This window comes from Oryx dammah, unplaced genomic scaffold (genome assembly GCF_014754425.2).
Source record: "Oryx dammah isolate SB20612 unplaced genomic scaffold, SCBI_Odam_1.1 HiC_scaffold_17, whole genome shotgun sequence".
Classification (NCBI taxonomy): Eukaryota; Metazoa; Chordata; class Mammalia; order Artiodactyla; family Bovidae; genus Oryx; species Oryx dammah.
This window is the reverse complement of record NW_024070201.1, coordinates 9,499,557-9,518,424: the sequence shown is the minus strand read 5'-3', so window position 1 is coordinate 9,518,424 and position 18,868 is coordinate 9,499,557. Positions and strand designations below refer to the sequence as shown.

Genomic DNA, 18,868 nt, shown 5'->3' with positions numbered 1-18,868 from the left:
AAAGAAGCAGGGTGACAATATACAGCCTTAATGTATTTCTTTTCCTATTTGGAACCAGTCTGTTGTTCCATGTCCATGTCCATGTCTGTTGCTTCCAGACCTGCATACAGATTTCTCAAGAGGCAGGTCAGGTGGTCTGGTATTCCTATCTCTTTCAGAATTTTCCACAGTTATTGTGATCCACACAGTCAAAGGCTTTGGCATAGTCAGTAAAACAGAAATAGATGTTTTCCGGAACTCTTTTGCTTTTTTCGATGATCCAGCGGATGTTGGCATTAGATGATTTAAATTAAATTGCTTGTTTGTAAAGTTCAGATATATTCATATGCTGTATTAACTTCCTCAAGTATTACAGTTTAAGCAATAATAAATTCTTATTTTCATTCAAATATTCAGGTGGTTATAGAAATAGCATAATATTGTTTTTTCTAGTTTATTCAATATATATTTAACATATTTTGCTCACTGAAGTGCCCACAGTGTTTTCCAAATGTTTGCATATAAAATATCTCCTTGCTTAAAGGTAACCCAAGATCCTCATCTGAAATTTGGTCAGAGGAAATGAATGGGATAATTGAGTGAGGAGATCAGGTCGATTCCACATTAGTTCTTAGAACAAGCAATGGTTCAACATTATTTAGTGTTTTAAGTATCAATAATGCCCATATCAGAGGATAATATTTTGTGAAAAGTTGAATTCACATTTGAACAGAACTCTCCAATCATTTTGTGAGAGATTCCTTTAATTTGTTTAAATCATGGGCTTTATGTTAGATTGGAGTGAAATCCTGAGCAGAGGGGAGGGAAGTAAAGGAAATGACACTAAGAGTGTTGATCCTGTACTCATGTGATCCATGGTGGAGGTGGGCATTTATACTTAAGAGAATTTCTTCTCTTGAAAGGCCTTGCAATGTACTATTGAGAGATTTAGGTAGCACTGCAATATGGTCAGATCTATATTTTATATAGATCACTTTGGCAACTCCATAAGGCTGACTTTGAAGGGAAAAAAGACTCGAGGCAGAGACATTATTGTGAGGTCTTTGCTAAAATGGAACGAAGTCCTGATATAAATCAGGCTAGCGGGAAGAGGCCAAGTGACCGAAAATGTAAGACTGTGGGTTTTGCTTTCAAATGGACCTTGTTTCACTGTGCTCCCCAGCTCTGCTACTTAGAGCTTTGAGACCATAGAAGATTCTTAATCACACTACCCCTCAATTTCTCTTCTCATCTGTAAAATATGTATGATAGCAGTGAATTTCTTATAGAGAGGTTATAAGGATTTAATGAATAAAACACACACATTTATCAAGTGTAACATATAATCAATATTCAATAAGTGAGAAGTAATGTTGTTAGGGAGGAAACTTTTGTTTAGATTCTTTGGCTCTTCTGTAATGAATTAAATTAAGACAGACTAGCTTAGAAAAACAGAGAAGTCAAAGGCAAAGCAGAAAGTGAAAGATATACCCAACTGAATGCAGTGGTCCAAAGAATAGCAAGGAGAGATAAGAAAACCTTCTTAAGTGAGCAATACAAAGAAATGGAGGAAATCAATAGAATGGGAATGATTAGTGATCTCTTCAAAGATATTAGAAATATGAAGGGGATATTTCAGGCAAAGATGGGCACAATAAAGGACAGAAATGGCAAGGGCCTAACAGAAGAAGAGAATAAAAAGTAGCAGAATAAACAGAAGAAATCTACAAAAAAGGTTTTATTGACCCAGATAGCCGTGATGATGTGCTTACTCACCTAGAGCCAGACATCCTGGAGTGTGAGGTCAAGTGGGCCTTAGGTAGCAGTATTGTAAATAAAGCTAGTGGAGGTGATAGAATTCCAGCTGGGCTATTTCAAACACTAAAAGATGATTGCTGATAAAGTGCTGTACCTAACATGCCAGCAAATTTGGAAAACTCATCATTGGCCATAGAACTAGAAAAGGTTTGTTTTCATTCCAATCCCAAAGAAGGGTAAATGCCAAAGAATTTTAAACTACTACAGTTGTACCCATTTCACATGCTAGCAAGGTTATGCTCAAAATCCCTCAAGCTAGGCTTCAATAGTACATGAACTGAGAATTTCCAGGAGTACAGGCTGGATTTAGACAAGGCAGAGGAACCAGAGATCAAATTGCCAACATTTGGTGGATCATTGAAAGGGCAAGAGAAATTCGGGAAAAAAATATCTACTTCATTGACTACACCAAAGGCTTTGACTGTGTGAATCACAACAATCTGGAAAATTCTTCAAGAGATGGGAATACCAGATGACCTTACCTGTCTCCTGAGAAATCTATATGCAGATCAACTGTTAGAACCAGACATAGGAAAATGGACTAGTTCAAAGTTGGGAACAGAGTACGACAAGTCTGTATATTTTCATCCTGTTTATTTAACTTATATGCAGAGTATGTCATGCGTAATGTGAGGCTGAATGAATCACAAACTGGAATAAAAGTTGCCAGGACAGATATCAACAACAACCTCATATATGCAGATAATACAGAAATAGCAGAAACCGAAGAGAAACTAAAGAGCCTGTTGATGAGGGTGAATGCTGCTGCTGCTGCTAAGTCACGTCAGTTGTGTCCAACTCTGTGTGACCCCATAGATGACAGCCCACCAGGCTCCCTCGTCCCTGGGATTCTCCAGGCAAGAACACTGGAGTGGGTTGCCATTTCCTTCTCCAGTGCATGAAAGTGAAAGGCGAAAGTGAAGTCGCTCAGTCACTCTTAGCGCCCCCATGGACTGCAGCCCACCAGGCTCCTCCATCCATGGGATTTTCCAGGCAAGAGTACTGAAGTGGGTTGCCATTGCCTTTCTCATGAAGGTGAATGAGAAGAGTGAAAAAGCTGGGTTAAAACTCTGCATTCAAAAAACTAAGATCATAGTGTCTGGTCCCATCTCTGCATGGCAATTAGAAAGAGAAAAAACAGAAACAGTGACAGACATTATTTTCTCAGGTTCCAGAATCACTGTGGATGGTGACTGCAGCCATGACATTAAAAGATGGTTGCTTGTTGGAAGGAAAGCTATGACAAATCAAGACAGCATATTAAAAAGCAGAGACCTCACTTTGCTGACAAAGGTCTGTATAGTCAAAGCTATGGTTTTTCCAGTAGTCACATACATATTGAGAAATGGACCATAAAGAAGGCTGAGTGCCAAAGAATTGATGCTTTTGAATTGCAGTGTTGGGGAAGTCTCTTGGAGTACCTTGGACAGCAAGGAGATAAAACCAGTCAATCCTAAAGAAAATCAATCCTGAATATTCATTGAACAGACTGTTGCTGAAGTTGAAACTCCAGTACTTGGCCACCTGATGCAAAGAGCTGACTCACTGGAAAAACCCTGCTGCTGGGAAAGATTGAGAGCAGAAGGAGAAGGAGGCAACAGAGGATAAGACGGTTGGATGGCATTCACCAACTCAATGAACATGAGTTTGAGCAAACTCTGGGGGATAGTTAAGGACAGGGAAGCCTGGTGTGCTGCAGTCCATGAGGTTGCAAAAAAACAGACACAACCTTGCGACTGAACAACAGCAAGAAGACAGATTACTAAAAGAAAAACAAATTTAATTATGTACATACAGGGTCACTTAAGAATATGAAAACTTCTAGGAGTCAGACAATTGCAACTTAAATGCCACCCAGAGCTAAGGAGAAAGGCATAGGGGTGTGGGACAAAGGGGAAAAAGGAAGATGATTTAATAGAATGTGGGAAAAGCCAGTGTTTGATAAGCAGATGTTTGCCATGCCATGCAAAGACAGTCAAACAGAGACAGGAGTGTGAACAGGTAGGTCTTACTAAACTCCCCAATCTGCTACACACATTGTTCATATTCTTTGCCGTTATCTCGGGTGATTGTTCCCTTCCCAGAAAAGACACTCATTTCTAAATTATTTTAGGCAGTTAAGGGGGAGGTTAAAAAGGAAAGGAATTCTCAAGTGGCACAGTGGTAAAGAATCCACCTGCCAGTGCAGGAGATGCAAGTGATGTGAGTTCGATCCCTGGGTTGGGAAGATCTCCTAGAGAAGGTAATGACAACCTACTCTAGGATACTTGCCTGGAAGATTCCATGGACAGAGGAGCCTGGGGGTCTACAGTCTGCTGCTGCTGCTGCTGCTAAGTCGCTTCAGTTGTGTCCGACTCTGTGTGACCCCAGAGATGGCATCCCACCAGGCTCCTCCGTCCCCGGGATTCTCCAGGCAAGAACACTGGAGTGGGTTTCCATTTCCTTCTCCAATGCATGAAAGTGAAAAGTGAAAGTGAAGTTGCTCAGTCGTGTCCGACTCCTAGCGACCCCATGGACTGCAGCCTACCAGGCTCCTCCGTCCATGGGATTTGGACTACAGTCTATGGGGTCCCACAGAGTCAGATACAACTTAGCAACAGAATTGAACACAAAAAAAAGAAAAACTTACTGAGACGTCTATCTTTTTAAAACCAATCAGCCTAAAGTAATCCTTATGCCAAAGTGACGCATTTTGGACTGGCAAAAATCTGACACCATGCATCATATTAAGTAAAACAGTTTTGTAAATTTGCACTTTTACAAAGTGACATAGCACAAACCTGCATCTAAACCTTCTGACTCTAATTTTGTAGATTTTCAATGGTACTATCCCACCACAGTGACCATGTTGAGAGGATAGAAAACAATTTTAGAGAGCTTTAGAGGTAGTCCAGTATTAATGCTAGGAATCCTCTGAATTACCTTGCCAATCCATTTTGTTTAATTTCAGATACTCTAACAGAGTTGGTTATGATCCAAGCTGTAAATCTGATATGATATTTCTAAATAAATGAGATATGATATGGAATAACTTTAGCTCCTGGAGAACACAGATTGTTCCCAATTCAATTTGTCTTAGTATTTTCAGTGCCTACTGTGGGATCAGACAGGTAATAGCCCCTGAATAAAGGGTTATTATATGAATACATTGCACTTTTTTTTTGGAAGCAGCTAATCAAATGTAGCAAAATTTATTTGAAATAAATTAGATCAAGAAACCAATCAATGCAAATAACAGTAAGAGAATGGTCAGGGCACATAAGCAGTTATTCCCCTCTACTCCTCTGATAATATATCGTGGATGCTTTTACTTATAAGTTCTTTTCTGTCAGCGTTGGCCCAGGGAATAAGGTTTTACAGAAGGTTTTAGCAATGCCATCATAAACTAAAAAGTTGCCAGAGGAAAGCCCTGAGGTGCTAGCATCCCATCCATCTTCATTATTAATGGATCCTCCATATAAACCAGCTTTAATACAAAGAGGTGTTACTGAAAGCTTTCATATGATTTCTGGTTTGCTCACTAATGATTATTTTTTATACCTCTGTTTCATAATGATCTGCCTGGAAAATCTGTTGCAAGTGAATAGCTGGAATTATAATTCTCCTAAAGAAGTGTTTTCCACACATAGTTAATGAGTTTGTGTTTTCTCAGCTCAACCTTCACATGCCTCCATTCCTGCCCAATTCATTTGGTCATGGATATGAATCACAATCGCAGGACAGGGGATATTTTATTTTAATGTTTAATAAGTTTACAGCTCTTCAAATTGATTCTTGCAATGTGAGTTTTGGTAGTTATTACACTTCAGTGCCATAAGCATATCAGAAAAGGCTGAGGAAGGAAGGCATCCACTGATACCAAGGATGACATGACAAATATTCATACAAAAAGACAAACTGTCCTTTTGGCAACTTTTAAAAAGATTAATAGTTATAATGAATGGTCACCCTATCTGTGTACATTGATTCAGACCTGGCTGAGCTCAGCAAACACTGCTCACAGGCCAAGGCCAACTCTGCACATTGGTAAATGCCTCTGTGACATCACCACAAGGAGTTGATTCTCTTTCCACTGACAGAAATGAGGTAGCAATTAGAAGTGACTGACAAGGTGCTTTTCATCTTTGACGAGGAAGTATTTTTTGTGTCAAAATATCTCACCAGAGGAGTAATTTTCTCAGTGTGCATTTCTTGTCCTGACATATTTTGCATAATAATAGAAATGGGGAAATTGTTTCTGAATGTTTCTTAGTGACAAATAGCCGATACACTGCCTTTGCAGATAACAAGTGTCTGAATGCTGTCATATTGTGATATTGACAGATAGGACCCATAGTAAGCTGTGGATATTTATACTGGAAAAATAATTTGTTTTGATAGAATGAAATCAAAGATATTAAAATGCTTTTTATGGCATTATGCCTGTAAAGGTTTAAAATATCTGACAAGATTTAATCATCCAACTCTAAAATACATTTGAAGGATTTAATCACCTGAAATTTTCAGCACAATGAAGAAACAAAGTACTATAAAACCTTTGCTGTTTTATAGAACCTACCTTGTCACTCAACATACAGGCTGCTGTCAGTTTATACCACTTTCAAACAATTCATTGTTATGCTGGAAAACGGTCTGCATTAACTGTACTAAACTAGAAAACTTAAAACCAGTATTATTCATGAAAATTAAATGGTTTGAAACATTAAAAAAAAAGAAAGAAGCATTAATTTTAAAAAAATTTGTAGGGGAAAAAAAGTTTTTCCTCTAGGTTCTTTAGTGGACCTAATAATTAAATCAGTATATGAAAGATTAACAAGGGAAAATTGAAAGTTGTTGAAAACAAATTTATGGTTACCAACTGGGACAGGTAAAGGGGGGGATAAAATGGGAGATTGGAGTTGACATATACACTTTACTATATATGCTGTTTAGTAACTAAGTTGTGTCTGACTCTTTTATGACCCCATGGACTATAGCCTACCATACTCCTCTGTCCATGGGATTCCCCAGTCAAGAATACTGGAGTGGGTTGTCATTTCCTTCTCCAGAGGATCTTCTTGACCTGGGGCTTGAACCCATGTCTCCTATATTGGCAGGCAGATTCTTTACCACTGAACCACACTGAAACCATCATATTCATCTCTGTTGAAGCAAAGGTGGAATGATTGCATAAAGATGGCACTGAGTGGGCTAGCAGAAAAGTTGTTGTTTAGTTGCTAAGTCACATCTGATCCTTTTGCGACTCTATGGACTGTAGCCTGCCAGGCTCCTCTGCCTGTGGAATTTGCTTGGCAAGAATACTGGAATGGGTTGTCTTTTCCTTCTACAGGGGATGTTTCCGACATAGGGACTGAACCCGCATCTCCTTCATTGGCAGTCAGATTCTTTACCATTAAGCCACCAGAAGAAAAGTACTAGAGGACCTTACCGAGGAGGTTGATCAATGGGATATGTTAAGCACATTGAGTTACTTCTGAGTTTGCAGAGTTTTTTCTCAGTGATTAGCTCGGTCACTCTGTTTCCTAATTGGTACCCATCAAACTTAGGCTCCTACCCTCCCACAGAGACTAGGAAATAAGATGCTGTCTTCCTTGATGAATACATTTCAAAGAGATGATTCCTGGTCCTTGACAAAAGACATACTGTGGGTAATAAAGCTGACAAGAGGTTAGGAGAGGATTTACATACATTTCAAATAGGCAGAGGAGTAATTTATAATCACAAGTTTTCTAAAGTAAGTATTACAAGAAAAGGAACATCAGGAGCCTATAATGGGAAAGAACTCAGTGTAATTAATAATAGATAACTAATAAAAATCTACTGCATAGCACAAGTAATTCTGTTCAATAATCTATAATGACCCCTATGGGAGAATAATCTAAAAAAGAATGGGAATATGTATATTATATGTATAATCAATGCACTTTGCATTGCAGGGGAAAATTACATAGCACTGTAAATCAATTATACTCCAATAAAATTAATTTTAAAAATTAATGGCATGTTTACATGGACAGACCCAGAAAAACTAAAAATGCGGGAAACCTTCACCTCAAAAAAGATGCTGGGAGTGACGATTCAGTTATGAGAGGTTACCAGGGAAAGTACAATAAACAAGGGTAAGGTTGTTATGCACATCTAAGTCGTCTTCTTCATTGAAAATAGTATTGAGAAATTTAGAGTCATAACCCTCTTCCTTGTAAGAAAGAGAGACATCCTTACATATAGATTTTTCTTATTCATATAAATATGTCTTACAAAAGTCTTATGTCTACTTGACTTTCAGAGCTTCTCTGTTTGTAGTTTCTTAAAAATGAACCAGCCTAAAATGGTGCTTATACTAAAGAGACACATTTTGGGGTGGCAAACTCTGCTGCTTTATTATAGTTTTACCTAGCATTATAGTCTCTGCATATGAAAATCAGAGTTTGATCCTGAACTTGGAATTGATACTATCAAAGAACATAATGTTTTCTTCCATTATTTCTTTCCAGTGTAGCAGGAGCATTTTATGGAATGTAAATTAGTATTACAGGTGATCAAATATAATAGCAAGTGGAAAGAAAGACAGTGCTTATCTGAAAATATGAATCTGATTACACATTGCTGTTTGTGTAACACAGGTGTACCATTATGAAAAATGTAGTAAGATCAGCAATTTCTAAAGAAGTAGTTAAGATCATCCCACTAAGAAATTTTCAAAGTGTACTCTGTCAAAAAGAGAGGGAAAAGGAAGAGAAGGAGAATACTTACTATTGGAATTTAAAGAAGACATTGAATAAGTTAAGATCATGAACACCCACCTATGAACATCTTTAGCTGTAACCCATTTTAGGCGGCTAGAGGGAAAATGATTTCAGTCTGTTGTCATAACTCTGAGATAAAAAGTAATTGGCTTGGCACTATGTTACTGTCCTGATTCCTGAAATTCAATTTTCTGAATATCTTGTTAAATTGAAACTGATGATATTTTCTGACACCAGTTTGCAGTAGACATTTGGACTTATTTTTCAAGACCTTATGATTCTCAATTCAAAATAAATAAATAAATATAGATATCAATATATAAAAAAAGATCTTATGATTCAAGGAATTTTGATGTGATCACAATTCTTGAAAAAACTGGGATCACAGTGCTAATGTGTGTCCAAATCAACTGCCTAGGAAACTAAATAGCTTTGTATTTTTTTCCCCCATTTTACTGTTCCCACATTCCCCATTCCAGTTAATTCAAAATAATTGTAAAAAATTAGTGTTTATTGGGTCACTCAAGAATCCCTTGAGTATTCAGAACTCTCAGCCTAAAGAAAAAATAGCTACATATAAGTTTGAAATGCCCACAGTTATTTTCAACTTAAAATTCGTTTTGAGAATTTTGGTTTTATCTTCCGATACTATAACAATCAATTTCATAATACAAGATCATACAGTGACAATGATGTGTATTATTTAATTACTAATAAGCCAGTACTTGTAATATGTCACATAAGGTTTGAGAACTTTACATGTATAATTCTCATACTAGTGCTGAGTACATTACACATGTAATCCCCATTTTATCAATCAGAATATATGTACTTCAAGTGCCAAATAACTTGTTCTAGTTCCCGTGGTTATGAAATTCCTCACATGGGGTTTGAATTGTCACAGCAGAAATTGTACTGGACAAAGTTACACAGCAAAAGCAAGCTTTCAAGGTTATTGCAGTAAAGGAGAACTGAACTCATCTCTGTTGAAGCAAAGATGGTACTGAGTGAACCAGCAGAAAAATTATTGTTGTTTAGTAGTGACTATGTAATTCATGTCTGACTTTTCTGCACCCCTATAGACTGTAGCCTGCCAGAATCTTCTGCCCATGGTATTTACCTGGCAAGAATACTGGAATGGTTGCCATTTCCTTCTCCAGGGGATCTTCCCAACACAGGGACTGAACCCATATCTCCTGCATTGTCAGGCAGATTGTTTACCACTGAGCCACTAGCAGAAAAATACTAGAGGACCTTACCGAGGAGGTTGATCAATGGGATATGTTAAGCACATTGAGTTACTTCTGAGTTTGCAGAGTTTTTTCTCAGTGATTAGCTAGGTCACTCTGTTTCCTAATTGGTACCCATCAAACTTAGGCTCCTACCCTCCCACAGAGACTAGGAAATAAGATGCTATCTTCCTTGATGAATACATTTCAAAGAGATGATTCCTGGTCCTTGACAAAAGGCATACTGTGGGTAATAAAGCTAACAAGAGGTTGTGAGAAGATTTATATACATTTCAAATAGGCAGAGGAATAATTTATAATCACAAGTTTTCTAAAGTAAATATTATAAGAAAAGGAATGTCAGGAACCTATAATGGTAAAAAAAAAATCTGTGTAATTTAGTTAAGCTGAGGGGAATGCTAAAGTTATCTTGGAAAATGTCCATGTCTGTTAGACACATATGCAAGAGCTCCTAATCCTGATTTTATACTGAATTTTATTTATACTGGTTTCTGATTAGCAATTAGGAATATTAGCTGTTCACAGAATGGCAATTTAATTTGCTGATGATATGTTCCCTCAAATTGTGATATAATTATGTTATTTTCCGTTAATATTTATTTGCTGGATATGCTCTAAGTTTAAAATATCTTCAAGACATTTTGGTAAAGTTTTGACTATCTCAAAGTACAATTGAGAAATTTGCCTCTATAAACACATCTAGGTAATGGTAAAGAAGAAATAAAGTTAAAATTTCCCAAAATATGATACCCATGCTCTTTTTCCATTATCTAGAATATATGGGGATTTATTATTTTACTTAATAAGTAAATATTTACATATTCATTCAACAAATAACTTTCATTTAACAATAATTTAAACAGAAATATGGCCTAGTACCTGTATCTAGAACTTAGCATGGTGCCTAGAACTATGTGAGGTGCTAGATATATATCTGTGAGCAAGAGAATTAAGATTTCTTCCTGTTGGAACTTAGAGTCAAAGCAGATACTTTATAGATACTTTTATAAATAAATAGTTATCATGAGATGTGCTGTGAAAGAAAAAGAAAACAGTGCGATGAGTACATATATGATAACATACTTCTCAACCATAGACAAATTACATTTCCCCAAGAATGCTACTGGGTCCTGAATCTACCAGGTGAAGGGAAAATCTGAGAGCATTTGCAAAGATCTTGAGCTATTTGCTCAAACAAATAAAGGCATTTAATACTGACAACAAAATAAAACATTTTTATTTTAGATTATTTGGAGGAATAGAAAGTTGTAGCAAAATTTCAAACAAACAGACAAATAATCAGTCAAGAAACCTAAATCAAGTTTTGAAAGAGTTAGTTGCTCAGTCATGTCTGACTCTTTGCGACGCCATGGACTGTATAGCCCACCAGGCTCCTCTGTCCAAGGGATTCTCTAGGCAAGAATACTAGAGTGGGTTATCATTCCCTTCTCCAGGGGATCTTCCTGACACAGGGATCGAACCAGGGTCTTTGGACAGAGGAGCGTGACAGGCTACCATCCATGGAGTTGCAAAGAGTTGGACAGGACTGAGCAACTAATTAAGTTTTAGCTTTCCTTCCCAAAAAAAGAAAAAAAAAAAGATTGGGAACCAAGTTCATGTACACAATAATCTTTAGATTATCTCTCACAAATATCATCATTGCACAGTTTGGAGCTTTTGCTTTGTTTTCAGTCTACTTTAGGTTTGATGGAATGACATTTAATTATCAGTTTTTAGGTAACCAAGAAAAGTGTTGTCATTGAATTTCAGTTGTGACTAAGCACAGTATTAACAAAACCAAGTAGAACCCTAGAGAGCACTCCTGGGTACAGAAGCCTTTCCTGTTGCTTGTTTGAAGAAATAATGTTTCAAGACCTTCTCTGAGTTCCAAAGGGCAGATTCAAATAGTTACTGAATAGAAGAGTGAAAGAATGCAGAAACAAAGGAAAGACAATCAATAAACAATAGTGCAATATGGGACAGGGACCTGGCCCCTCCTCAAGAGATATGTATATAACAATCATTGAGTTATTCCACAGGAACTCAGGGTCACACTCAGGTAGAGGATAACTTAAGGTTGCTACTGCTGCTACTACTGTCGCTTCAGTCGTGTCCAACTCTGTGTGACCCCTTAGATAGCAGCCCACCAGGCTCCCCCATCCCTGGCAAGATTCTCCAGGCAAGAACACTGCAGTGGGTTGCCATTGCCTTCTCCAATGTGTGAAAGTGAAAAGTGAAAGTGAAGTCACTCAGCCGTGTCCGACTCTTCGAGACCCCATGGACTGCCGCCTACCAGGTTCCTCTGTCCATGGGATTTTCCAGGCAAGAGTACTGGCTGAGAACAAAGAAAACCCAGACTAGTTGGAATCCGATGGCTGTTGACTGAGATTCCTGGATCACTACCCTGTTACCTCACCATCAACCAATCAGAGGAAAGTTACAATCACCACCACCCCCCCACCACCACCACCACCAAATTTTGCCTGTAAAGCCACCCAGGAGTTTGGGTCTTTTGAGCATGAGCCATCTGTTCTCCTTGCTTGGCTCTGCAATAAACCTTTGTCTGTTCCAAACTCTGATGTTTCAGTTTGTTTCACTGGGCACATGAACTTGGGTTTGATAACATTATTGAAATTATTCACATACCTTATTTTCCATGCTTGACTTTGAAGAAATGTCAGCTACTTCTAAAATGCCAACCTACCATCAAAAGATGAAATGTTGCTGCTATTGAGAAATTCAAGTGTTTCTGCTATATGCTATAATCGAAATTCTGTCATAAGTTATACCATCTTTGAAGTTATGTTTCTTTGTGTAAATATAAGTCACATTTATTAATGGTCACATTTAATGCATATTCCTTGACTGGGAGAATTGGCATTAAAGTACAGAAATGGGATAGGTGGCCTCTAGAATCAAGCATGGATGAAAACAAGTGACATTGTCACTGCTCTGTGTTGCAATCGGTACATTATAATTGCTTAAATTTGATCAGGGCTAGATTCTTGTGGTAAAACTGAAATGATTTGCTAAGCTTTTGAAAAGACTGGAATATTATGAATTAAATATTTGTAAAGAATAACAAAGACTAATGCCTGTGGGTGTTTGTTCCCTTACCCCTTCTCCTATGGTTTTGGGAGAACTGGCCTGGAGGCACTAGTGGCTGATTTCCAGCAGCTGTCACAAAGGCAAGGAGCCACCTCTTGTCAGGATACGCTAGCTCCATTCACAGTAATTGGCTCTGCAGGGCTCTGTTGAAAGGAGGCAGCCTGACTTCTTAGGTTTCTATTTTTGCTCATTTGTTTGTTTGTTTTGAGAAAGTGTATGTTTTCTATACTGCATAAAAATCCTTACCTCACAAATAAATATTTATTTACATATGTAAGCAAAAACTGGTGGATGAGTTATGGGGAATATTTTTAAATATAGAGTGTGTCACTCTACTCAAATTATATTCATTTTATAAAACTACTATTCATATAAAACCTATAAATATTAAAAATTATATATAGCATAATTATATAAAATGCTTTAAAATATATGCTTTATATATATTTATATAGTTTCCCTGAAATTTTATATGTATATACACATCTATACTTAACTAGTTGCAACAAATATATATTGAGCTATTACTCAAAGTAAGTCAGATATGCAGGCTGGAGAATTATACAAATAAGATGTTACCGTTCAGAGTTTTTATATGATTTCAGTAATATTAAGATGAGGATTAGATAGACTATTTTCTTAGAGGAAAATTTAAATTAATTGATGGAGTCTTACCTTTATTTTGATATCCAATATTAAAGGAGAAAAGAGAGCCAAGCTTATTCTGGGTACAGGGATAAGGCTTTAGGTATCAGATTGTTCCCAAATTTTATTTTCAGTTTGAGATCTCTTTGTTCTGTTACATGCTATTTTTAGTTATCCTTAATAATGCTTTAATTTATATATTTTAATATAAAAACTCTCATCAATAAAAAAATCACAAAAGTTGAAGTATAATTTCTGTGGCCTTAGCTATTATACTGTCCTTTTTCTTTTAGACAGCTAAGTATGAAAAGCCCCCTATGCATTTTTCACTGTGCATGTTTCTGTGTACATGTTTAGCTGTGAAGTGCCAAACCCAGTGAGAAAGAATGAGACTTCACAGGAAGTTACTGACAGCATATGAAACTGAATACTCCTAAAACCGAGTTCTACTGCTAAGTTTATGATTAACATTTTCATCCAAAACTTTCTTTTCTTATTCTACTCCTGTCTACTTCATGATTGAGGTGTGTCAAGGAAAAGGGGAGAGCGAAATTGAGCATCACCCTCTGGGGCTCTCTTGGGTACAGAAGTTCCTCTTTGTGTCCTGTTTCTTGTTTGCAGAAACAGGCTTTAGTCTTCTGGGCCTTCACTGAGTCCAAGGAGCGAAGTCAAGTAATCACCAGTTAGGGAAGTGAGAAAACACAGAACAAAGGAAAAGCAGTCAGGATACCTTAGTTCAGTGATAAAGCAAGAGTCCTAATTCCTCCTCTAGGGACATATATAACAATCTGACACATGTTTGAGTTGCTCTAGGGAGGGTGGTGACTACCTGCTGACCACAAGCACATAATAAACCCCCATACTGGTTGGAACCAGAACATTGATTAAATTCCCAAAACATCACTTGTTACAACATCATCAACCAGTCAGAAGAATGTCTGCAAGCTGCAATGCTCACATCAAATGTTGCCTCTCAGAATCCTTTCACTGAAAGCTATCAAAGAGTTTGGGTCCTTTGAGCATGAGTTGCCCATTCCCCTTGCTTGTTGTTGTTGTTTAGACACTAAGCAATGTCCACCTCTTGCAGTCCCATGGTCTGTAGCCCACCACATTCCTCTGTCAAAGGGATTTGTCAGACAACAATCCTGGAGTGAGTTGCCATTTCCTTCTCCAGGGGTTCTTCCCAACCCAAGGATCAAACCCTCATCTGCTGCATTGCAGCTGGTTTCTTTACCAGTAAGCCACCTGGGGATGCCCTGCAAATAAACACTGTACTTCTCTTCACTACAGCCTACTGTTAGTAAACTGGCTTTGCTGCATAGCAGATTTGTGGTGGACCCAAGTTCATCTTGGTAATACATACAAGGAGAAAAAGAACCAATATAGAATAACCTTAAAAAATACATATCAACTACTAATATGGAAAAAAGCCAAAAGAAGCTCTGCTTTACATGCTTATGATAAATGCATTTTACAATGGAGCAACTCTCATCATTGCCCATACACTTATACTTGCTATTAATGAAAACATAATCAATTATGTTTTAGCTTTGATCTTACATTTATATAAATTGCACATTTACCATTCGTTGGCCCTTTAAAAATAGCCCAGTTGTCCTATTTTGATAGCCCTTAGGTCATCATTATATTATCAAAACATATGTATTTAGAGAAACAAATGTCTGTGTTACCATATAAGATGTAGTGCAAAGTGAATGAAACTAATAATTTTTAATATGACTCATATGTCACTGAATAACAGAATAAAAAACTAATAAACAAAAATATAAAGACATTTAAAAAATCTGAAGGAAGGCAGTATATATGCCATGCGCCTGGTGTGATAGAGGACCTTTTAGTGAGGGGAAAGCAGGGGTAGTTTCATATCTTGATGGAGACTCCTCAGTGATTGCCAGAAAACTTGCAATTTTTAGATCCATTTGGGAAAAAAAAAAATTAGCTAGAAATCAAGATTTAATTAAACTATAGGATATTTTTCAAGTACTCTTTTCCCTATATAGCTTGGGATGATGCTCTGACTTAAACGTCTAGTTCATATTGTATACATGTTATGCCTAGGTTTACCTACAAAATCCTCTATTAAACAGTTTGACATCTAAGATTATGTTGGAGGGGTGGCAAATTTTCCTCTACCCTTCTAGGTTCTTCTGGTTGGTCTATGAATTAAATTGGCATGAGACAGATTAATAGGAGATAATGAAAAAAAAATAAAAAAGGTTCAAGAACATGTACACATGGCAGAAACCAAGGAAAACTGAAAAACTTGCCAAAATGACTAAAACCTTCATCTTAAATAGCATCCTCAGCTAAACACAAAAGAGAATATTGAGCCTGAGGAATACTCATTTATGGCAGGTTACCAGAAAGAGCACAATAAATAAGGGTAAGATTGTTATGCAGATTTAAGTTTTTTCCATTGATAAACTTAAAGATATTTGATCATCCTTCTCATCCTGATACCAAAGAGGAAGACACCCTTAGAAATGGAGATTTCTTTAACAAATGTAAATGTTTCTTACAAAAGGGAAACTCTTACTTGGTTTTCTGAACACTTCCATGGTGTGTGGTTTCTCAGAAAACAACTGATTTAAAACAATATGCCAAAGAGATACATGGTAGAGTGGCAAATACTGCTCCCCTATAATTACAAAACCCAACATCACAAATTCATGAAGTATTTTTTTATCAGTCACTTTTGAAACATTCCGTCTAAACAGGGTCATATATATGTTTTAATTTAGATGTTTAGAAAATATATATTAACAAACATCTAAACTGTAATTAGACTCTGATGCTGGGAGGGACTGGGGGCAGGAGGAGAAGGGGATGACAGAGGATGAGATGGCTAGATGGCATCACCGATTGGATGGACGTGAGTTTGAGTGAACTCCGGGAGTTGGTGATGAACAGGGAGGCCTGGCGTGCTGCAGTTTATGGGGTCACAAAGAATTGGACAAGACTGAGTCACTGAACTCAACTGAACTGAAACTCTAATTAGCCATTTTTGAATAAATATCTTTTAGGAATTCAGAATGCATATGAAAAGAAGAAAATAGCATAAAATAATTAGAGAAGTATGTAATATAAGAAATAAGAAAATAATATTTGGAAAATTATTCAATATCTTTCAGTAGTTTGTTCCTATCTCTAATGTAGTGCTTACCATACTATGATGTATCTGTCAAGGGAGTGTGTAATTTCCTCGGTTCTGTCTTGTCACAACAAAAATTTGAAGCGATGGACCTGTGTTACAGCTCTCAGATGAATCAGTGTTACAGCTCCATGTTACCGCCCAGTTTTATTTAGAAAATAAAGGAAAATACATATAAAAGAGGAGCCAAAAGGCCTGGTGAGGGGGGTCTCCCTCACACGCATGCTCTCTCTCTCTCTTCTCTTTGTGTCTTTTGTGTTGTCATGCCCTCATGCCTCAAGGATGTATTTTCCTATTTTGGGGGGCAAGAGCCCACTGTGTCCACATTTGCCTGACAAAAACATAAAGCAACTCTAAGGTTCAGTTTGGCCCAAGTGTACAGAGGCCAAGCTTTTGGCATCATATTTGACAAAAAAGCAATTATATATACATAAGGTGTACAACTTGATGTCTTTTTTCCCCTAGACACCAAGACTCATTTTATTTATTATTATTATTGATATAATTGATCTTTATAAATATAGTTAGTTGACTTACAGTGTCTCAGGTGCACAGCAAGGTGATTCAGTTATACATATACACATATATTATTTTGAAATTATTTTCCCTTATTGATTATTATAAGGTATTGGCTATAGTTCCCTGTACTACAGTAAATCGTTGTTGCTTGTTGAATATCTATTTTTTAAAATTAGAAATCTGGCATTCTATGTTACCTAAGTAAAAAAAAAATGGAATCAAAATGTCAATTTTTATTTAGGCAAAAATTCATAAGTTTTGTAAACTATGTATATATAGATATTATATGTTTATGTATACAGAAGCTTTCCTACTGTGCTTGATAAAGGCTTGGGAAAGAACCTTAATTAAAAAAAATGAAGAGAGTGAAGAAATTTGAAAACATAAACTAGATGAAATAGGAGCCCTGAATGTAAAATAGAAAATGTGAAACTAGATAGAAGTAAAAGATCTTCATATAGTCCAGTTCTTTTTAAACATGGTTGCTCATTAGAAACCTATCTGGAGCTTTGGAGGGAAAAAGGGAATATGTGGCATTTGTATTTTTCAAAAAATTCCAAGATAATTCTGATATGCATCTGGATTTTAACAGGGCATTACAGGTTTTTCTATTAAATGGTAGCTTTGGTGATACAGATTTCTATAATTTTTCTGTTAACCAATCAAGATACAATGATATTAAGTAAGTAAGAGTTACATAATCACAATAGTAAAAGATGTTCATCAGTTTCACAATCAATAGCCAAACAAAAAGTAAAAGATAATTAGTTGTTTTTCTGGAGTTTTATCTTGTCCCTTCATCTGGGGCAAAACCTTCTGCTTTTTCATCCTAATTACCTTTCTGCTGGGTGGGTTTTTGTTCTAGCCACTGTGGGATTGTGGTTCTTCTTGCTGCTTCTCTCTGCTCTGTGATAGAGGAGGCAAAGAGGCTTCTTCTGTAAGCTTCTTGATGGGACAGACTTGTGAGAAAAACTGGGTCTTGCTCTGGTGGGCAGGGCCTTGCTCAGTAATGCTTTAATCCAGTTATTTGCTGATGGGTGAAGTTGTTCTTCCCCCTATTGGTTGGCCTGAAATGATCCAGCCCTGGAAGTCTACTGACTCTGTTGTAGGCTAAATGGTGACCTCCAAGAGGGCTTAGACAGTTGATCCTTCCAGGATTGCTACTCCCAGTGCCCCTGTCCTTGTGGTGAGCCCCTGCTGACACTTACTTTCACAGGAGACCCTCCAACACTAGCAAGTAGCTTTGGTTCGGTCTCCTGTGGGGTCACTGCTCCTTTCCTCTTGGTCTTGATGCCTGCACAATTTTGGTTGTGCCCTCCAAAACCAGAGTCTCTGTTTCCCCCAGTCCTGTGGAAGTCCTATTATCGGAAACTTTGCTGGCCTTCTAGGTCAGATTCCTTGGGGATTTCTAGTCCCTTTGTCAGATCCCTAGGCTGGGAAACCTAACATGTGGTTCAGAACCTTTGAAACGGTGAAAGAACTTCTCTGGTATTGCTTTTCTCCAGTTTGTGGCTCACCCACTCAGCAGGTATAGGATTTGATTTTATCCTGACTGCACCCCTCTTACCACCTCAGTGCAGCTTCTTCTTTGTCTTTGGATATGGAGTATCTTTTTTGGTAGGTTCTAGCAT

The 18,868-nt window shown here is 37.2% G+C and overlaps 1 long non-coding RNA gene across 1 annotated transcript; it reads left to right on the top strand.

Moving 5' to 3' along the window:
• The first annotated feature begins 2,844 nt into the window (after positions 1–2,844).
• LOC120876176 lies at positions 2,845–17,832 on the top strand. The gene is made up of 3 exons (XR_005724121.1): positions 2,845–2,858; positions 11,713–11,716; positions 17,678–17,832. It is a non-coding gene; the product is annotated as an uncharacterized LOC120876176 (long non-coding RNA).
• The last annotated feature ends 1,036 nt before the right edge of the window (positions 17,833–18,868 follow it).